Raw genomic sequence first — 7,850 nt, 5'->3', positions numbered from 1 at the left:
TCCTGCAACTGCAGGCGCGGCCCCAAAAAGGAACAGGTCCAAAACTGGAAGCCCAACAAATGCACAGGGCCGCGTTAGCAACCCCCATAAATGTATGGCCATGGAAATACAACCCCCATAAGTGCAAAGCCCTACAAACACACCCCCAAAAAATGCACAAATCATAATCCTAGACTGGTTTGGGTTGGAAGATATCTCAAAGCTCATATAGCTCCAATTCCCCCCTCCCATGGGCAGGTACACCTTCCAAAGACCAAGTTGCTCAAAGCTGGCCTTGGATACTTCCAGGGATGGGGCAACCACAGCTTCTCTGGGCAACCTGTTCCAGTTCCTCACTACCCTCACAGGAAAAAAATTCTTCCAAATATCCAGTCTAAAGCTGCTCTCTGTCAGTATTGGATGGAAAGGGTTAAAAGTGGAAGAATGGTGAGGAGGATGGTAGATTTGCTCAAGTGAGCTTGTCCACTGCTGTTTATCCTCTGTTTTGAGAAGTAGAATTTCTGCTTAGAGATAACTTAGGTGTTTGGAGAGACTTGGAGGCAGTCTCATGGACATTCTTGAGCTCCCTGTTTTGGGAGAGAGATCACAGCTCAGAGATCATAAAAAGCACAGAAGACATCACAGCATGGTGCTAAACTATGCGTGCGCAGGCCCTGGATAAATTGGTGTGTTGGAGAAGATGAAACAGGAAAGCCTTATAAATATGATTGCCTGGCAAAAGATTTTGAGAATATAGAAACTATAAGCAAGCTTTGAGATACCTTAGTTACTAAACAACTGGAAAACCATAGTATGGCCGACTGAAGGTAATCCCCTTTTGATTAAACAAGACCCTCTGCTTGCAGACAGGTCCAAGGATCCGAGCAGACCCTACTAGCTTGGCAGAAGGGGTCCAAAGAGTAGATTTTAGGGTTTAAAATGTAACGCAGTATGGTAACGTAATGATTCTTATAGGCTGTATGTAAATGCTATATGATTTGTATATTGTATTAGATTGGTTAGTGAGAATTGGAATATTCAACGCAGAAGAAGATTTATTGTATTGTAACGGGAACCTCGCTCTCTCATCCTCTCATCCTCTTTACCACTCTCTTTACCTCTCTCTCCCTCTTTCGGGCCTGCTCCAAGCTGCAGCTGGCAGCTCCCAGCAGGGCCCCTGCACCCAGGCCCTTTGCAATAAACTGCAAGTTCCACAACCTGGCTTCAGAGATCTCTCATCTCTGTCCATCCCAACCGTCCTACCCCCCGGCACTCCTACATTGTTGCAAACAGCAGATCTGCCACCCACTAGCATGGACTGAGTCTAACAATGCCTGCATTCACACTTGTGTGTCTCCACCCAGGTGTTGCTTTGGGATCCTCTGGTTAGCGAGGTAATGAAATTAATTTACTTTTTGCATTTCAGCCATGGTTTTGTGGTTGTGTCACTGTGAAAAACACCAATCACTTGTTTTTAAAATTTTAAAAAGTTTAATGATAATAAAATGGTTATAAAAATAGTAATATAATTAGAGTAATAATAATTTGGACAATTTGGATTAGGACAACACGAGACAATAGAAACAAAGAGTTACGGACAGTCTGGGTACCTCTTTCTGGGCAAAATAAGCCCGAAAAAGGACACACATTAACAGAGGATTAACCCTTAAAAGCAATAACCTGTTGCATATTCATACATCTCATACATGATGCATAAATTCCATTCAAACAAAGGATTCTGTCTGGTCAGTGTCAACTTCTTCCTCTTAATCCTGACAGCATCTTCAGAGATGAGCGAGCCAGGAAGTAGTTAGTTTCTTCTGATAAGGGAGCAATAAATTCTCTTTCTCTGAAAGATTTAGGTGTCCTGTGGCTGCTATCTGGTATGAGAACCTCATTCATTTCTTTAAAAAATATCCCACATACATAGTTTCTATTTTAACTACAAAAGTTACATTTTAACTACAAAACTACATTTACCATACTATTAAAATGTTAATACAGCACTACTAATCAATGCCGCATAATACATATAGTAAATATCTTCATAGAGCCATATAATATGCACTTTTTACAGTCACCAAAAATGTCAGGTTAAATGAAACTCTCTAACAGTATTTCTTTTAGTATTAGGGAGTAGGCATTACTTTATTCTGGCCAGGGTGCACAGGGATGGCTCCACCTACATGCACACGACTTTCAAAACTTTTCACTTATGTAATTATTTTTAGCAAACAAAGAAATTAATGTTCATTGGTTTTAAATTACATAATTATCTTCATTATTAGTTTTCTGTCTTCTATTGGTTATTGATTTCTTGCTTCTTATGCCAATCAGTCCATGTTTTTCAGTCTTTTTATTATCTTTTTCCCAGACAGGGAGTCTCCAGCACTCAGGCTGAAATGTCTTTGTTAGTCGTTTCTTTATCTTCTGGTTACTCCAACATGTCCTCGGAGGGCTATAAATTCTGGATTCCAGGTGTCCGGCTTTTAACTCTCTCAGGCTTTGTTCACCGAAACTTATCAGGGTTAGTTTAGCAAAACTTAAAAGTTTCAGTAATCTAATAATCAGACTTTAGCAATAAGAGTCTGTGAAAAGAAAGTTAGCTATGTGCTGGCCAGAGTGGAAAACTACACTGCTTGACTTCTTATGATCAATACACTGCTTATGATTAATTAAAACAATTTGAAAGTTAATTAAAGCCATTAATTAGAAAAAATAATTAGAAAAGTTATATAATTTCCAACAGTTGTTCCAGCTGCCTGCCTGTGTCAAGTCACACAGTCAGTTTGAAGCTAATGCCTCATGCCCTTGTCCAAAGTCCCTCTCCAGCTCTCTTGTAGTCACTTTAGGTACTGGAAGGTGCTCTAAGTTCTCATCGGAGCCTTCTCTTCTCCAGGCTTAACAACCCCAACTCTCTCAGCCTGTCTCCATAGCAGAGGTGCTGCAGCCCTCTGATAACCTTCATGGCCTCCTGTAGACTTGCTCCAACAGGTCAATATCCTCCTTATGTTGGGGCTCCAGAAATGTACACAGTCTTCCATGTGGGCTCTCACAAGAGTGGAGTAGAGGGGCAGAATTCCTTCCTTTGACCTGTTGGTTAATAAAGCCTCTTATTTGGCCTTATCATAATGCAGAGCACTAGGGCTCAGGAGCTCAGTCCCTGGGTAGGGACCAGGTGCCCGAAGCTAGCTTGCTCATGCCAAGGCCGCAGGGCTACCATCTAGCAAGCATGGTGATTATCAGCTCTATAGTGATTGCAAGCTCTCAGGATTTCAGCTCTGCTTGCTAGGTAGTGGTGCCCTGGGCTTGAGGCTGCAGCAGACGGAGAGAGAGAGGAGAAGGAGAAGGCGCAGGCTGTTCCACGAAGATGGCTTTATTTGGGGAGGTCCGTGAAGGGTCTCTGCTCTTCTTCTTTCTCAACTAATGGGGTACAGTATGCTTCTTTTATAGGGTTGGAAAGGATCCAAGCTTGACCAATGGGTAAGGGGTTTACATGACATTGCCTTATAGGGTTACAGAGGTAGGTTAAGGGGTGGAGGACATAAAAACAGGAATTTTCTTTTGCTGTTTCAGCATTCCTATTGTTCATATCCTCCATGGTGCTTTTCCTAAATCTATGGGGTTTACTACAACTCCACTTTCTGTTTTTACAAAAAAGGCATTCGCTATAGTTCTTTTGAAACAGTGAACAAGGCACGAGAACATAGCTAACACAATAACAACTACAAGGAGAATCAACAACATTCCCTTAATCAAGGATGCAGCCCATCCTGTTAATCCCCATTGCCCAAAAAGTTCATTGACCCAGTCTGGGATTCTTTCTACTTTCAAGTCCTTCACGAGATCTTTCAGTTTCTGGATGTTCGCATGGATGGATTCCGAGCGTGAAGAGAGGTTGAAGCAGCACATCCCTTCGAAGTCTTCACAGCCGTGTCCATGGGCAAGCAGCAGGAAGTCGATTGCTGCTCGATTTTGGAGCGAAGCCTGTCTTGTGGTTTCTTCTTCCTTTAAGAGATCACTCAAGGCTGCAGATGTAGCGTTAGCTTGTTTACTGAGCCAGCACCCAAGGTGATTGATTTCACCGAGGGCTTTAGCTGCAGCTACCCAGGGTAAAAACAGGGAGACAGCAATCTTTTTTGGTTTGTTCCAATCGTATAATTTAGGATCACAATTTTCATCAAATTCAGTGTAGGACCTTTTTTGTCGTTTTGATTCGCTTTCTTTTTTCCAATTATGTAACAGGGTGATGTTTGGTGTAAGGGTAGAAAGTTTTCCAAGGGTACAGGGACCTCCCTGGAGTCGGGAGGGGATCCCAGCCCATACTCTGTCACCACAGATGAGAAACATTCCCTTGGGTAATACTTTGGGATGGAGAGAGGACACAGAAATCACACGAGCCGTGTAATTGCACCAATCGTGAGAGTTATAGGCTTTGTTAATTGGTGATATCTCTTTTCGATATGTGTTTTTGTTCTGGTCAATTTCTGGCCAATTGTTTTTTGGATGTCTAAAGTAAAATTTGACACAGTATGTGGCCTTGGAGGACCCCAACAGATCTAATTCTTGGGGTTCCTCTCGAGCATCTGGCAGAATTTTTGTCCACTCGTCCCAAGTATCAACCACATTGGGTCTCTTACCTGTGGTGCGGAGAAGCTCTGAGTTATAGACAGGCCAGTCATCTGCTACAAAGGGAATTCCTACTAGACATGTGGAAAGTGGGTTATCAATGCTTCCCATGGACAAGCACATGTTGTCCTGTTTTAATGTTTTTGCTAAGGTTACCCAAACATTATGGCTAGGCTGTGGGCTAATCCAGCCGAAGGCACACGGTACGGTGAAGAACATCCAGGCAGCAATGAGGACAGCACCAATGGAGATATTTTTCATCTTTGGGCAGGAATAGGGCTTCTGATAGGGAATATAAGCAGAATTTGTTATCTTTATGATGAGAGGGTTTTCTGCCTTGTTCTTTTCTTGTTCCCCTCCTCCCCACCTTTTTCTTTTAATTTCTAAGCTACACTATGGGAGGAGGAGTGGGTAGAGGGTTAAGGGGTTTTAAAAGATTAGGGAGGGGGAATAACAGTGTTTCTTTTTTTTTTTTCTTTTTCTTTCTTTAAATACAAAAAAAACCCAGTGTAACAACATATAGTTCAGAGAACACTTTTGTGTTAAGGCTATCTATGGTCTGATGCAGCAGACTGTTGTTTAGCTTTTCAGTTTTGTCTGCTGTCTTGTAATGGGGTGGTCTGTTCTTGTGTTTGTGGGTATTCGGCGACGTCTTCGTCTCCAGGCAGAGCTGGTTTGGTTTTGAGGTGGTCTTGTGTTTGCCTCAGGAGCGTTCTTGTCCCCATTTGCAGGAGTAGTGTTCTCAGTGCCTAGGTATGGTTTTATGTTTTTTCCGGGGTACCACCTTGGACCGGATGGTAGTAGCACGCACGCATATCCTCTACCCCAGGTAATCAACTGGTGAGGCCCAGAAATTTGGTGTGTTTCAGGGTCCTTCACGAGCACAGGTGGTTTCTCAGTGAGCTTTGCTTGGGTGGTATTTGCAAAGTGGCGAAGTATTGGTGGGTCAGGCTCTGATGCTGTACAGTTCAGGAAGTTGATGACGTAGAGAGCCTTGCAAAGTCTTTCCACTGGAGATGTGATTCTCATGTCTCTGTTCTGTTGATCAAGGACTCTTTTGAGGGTTTGATGTGTCCTTTCCACGATGGATTGTCCTGTGGGGTTTACAGGTATGCCGGTCTTGTGTGCTATTCCCCATTCACTGAAGAACTCCTTTAACTTGCGGGAAGTGTAGGCTGGTCCATTATCTGTTTTAATCTCTTTTGGTACACCCAGGGTGGCAAAAGCGAGGAGAAAGTGTTTTATTGTGTGCATGGTATTTTCTCCTGCATGTGATGATGCAAATACTGCTCCTGAAAACGTGTCGACTGATACATGCACGTATTTTGATCTTCCAAAAGGTGCGAAGTGAGTTACATCTGTCTGCCACAGCTGGCAGCTATTCAGACCTCGGGGATTGACTCCCATCCCCATGGATGGTATCTGATAGTTCTGACAGTTCGGACACGTAGCCAAAATAGCCTTTGCCTGATCCTTTGAGAGCTTAAACATTCTCATAAGGGCAGGTATATTTTGATGAAAAAACGCGTGTGACAACTTTGCCTGGGCAAAGATGTTAGGAACATTAGCAGTTTCTGCTGCCATTGCTAATGCATCCGCTTTTCTGTTGCCTTCTGCAACAAAACCTGGGAGGTCTGTGTGTGACCTCACATGCATTATATGGTAAGGTTGCTTTCTGTGGGAGATTAGGTATATTAATTTAGAGAGCAGTTGGTACAACTTTGGATTAGAGACCTCTTTGAGAAGAGCATGTTCTGCTCTCATCGCTATCCCAGCGACATAAGCTGAATCTGTAACCAGATTGAAAGGCTCGTTTTTAAATTTTTCAAAGGCTCTGACAACAGCTGCTAATTCTGCGATCTGTGGAGATCCCTCCACTATTTGTATGTCAGAGTGCCAATCTTGTGTTTGGGGGTCTCTCCATGTAACCACCGACTTGTGGGAAGACCCTGAGCCATCTGTAAAGAGAGTTAGAGCCTTGAGAGGTTTTCTACTTTGGATTTGTTTTGGAATCAAATGGAAGGTTACATCAGGGTTAAAAAGTTTGTGTTTTGGGATCTTAACTGAAATTTGGCCCGTGTAGCTATCCAGGGCAAACTGGAGGCTTTCATTGGTCTGGATCAAATCCTCAAAGTCTGTAAGAGTTATTGGTAAGTATATGCATTCGAACTCACAACCTGAAAGAGAGCAAAGGTGAGTCCTAGCCTTTTTTATTAAATGTGCTATGACCTCCTGGTAGGTGGTGAGTGTCTTTGTGGGCTGGCTATTTGTAAAGATCCATTCCAGTATCAACAAAGGGTCTCGAAGCTGTGAATCCCATTGGAATATCAGTCCATGGAATCGAGGTGCTTTTCCCAGGATGATGAACTTGAAAGGCAGACTGGGCTCGAAGCGATGGGCTTTGCATGAAGACAGGGCTTCCTGGACTTTAGTGATGGCACCCCTGGCTTCTGTGAGAGTGCAGGGAGAGTCCAGGTCCTTAGGTCCGCGAAGAAGGTTGAACAAGGGAGGAAGGTCCTCTGTTGTAATTCCTAGCAGTGGACGTACCCAGTTGATGGATCCGCAAAGCCTGTGTAAGTCCCTGAGGGTTTTTGGGTCGTCATTTATGGTGAGCTGCTGAGGTACGATGGTCCTTTCCCGGATCTGGACTCCAAGGTAAGTCCATGGCTTGGTGTACTGGATTTTATCCTCACGAATCTCCATTCCTGCCTTTTCTATGGTTTCAATAGTCTTTTTAACTGTATTGTCCAAGTAAGCTTTGTCTGAAGCACACACCAGGATGTCATCCATGTAGTGATGGATGATAGCATCGGGGAATGATTTCCGAATGGGAGACAGGATGTGAGCCACGTACCACTGGCAAATAGTGGGGCTGTTTTTTAGTCCTTGAGGAAGATAACGCCAATGATATCTTTTGAGCGGGGCCTCCTTGTTAAGAGAGGGAACGGAAAAAGCAAACCGTGGAGCATCCTCAGGGTGCAGAGGAATGCTGAAGAAACAGTCCTTAATGTCTATGATAGCAAGTGTCCAGTCTCTAGGCAGCATCGATGGGGAGGGCAGGCCAGGCTGGAGGGGGCCCATGTCCTCGATGACCTCGTTGATTCTGCGAAGGTCGTGGAGAAGCCTCCACCTGTTTGTCCCAGGCTTTGGTAGAACAAAGACTGGAGAGTTCCAAGGGCTGTTGGACTCCACTATGTGGCCTTTTGCGAGCTGTTCTTCCACGAGGGTGTTTAGGGCACGCA

The sequence above is a fragment of the Molothrus ater genome, chromosome W (genome assembly GCF_012460135.2).
Source record: "Molothrus ater isolate BHLD 08-10-18 breed brown headed cowbird chromosome W, BPBGC_Mater_1.1, whole genome shotgun sequence".
Classification (NCBI taxonomy): Eukaryota; Metazoa; Chordata; class Aves; order Passeriformes; family Icteridae; genus Molothrus; species Molothrus ater.
This window is presented reverse-complemented; position numbering follows the sequence as displayed.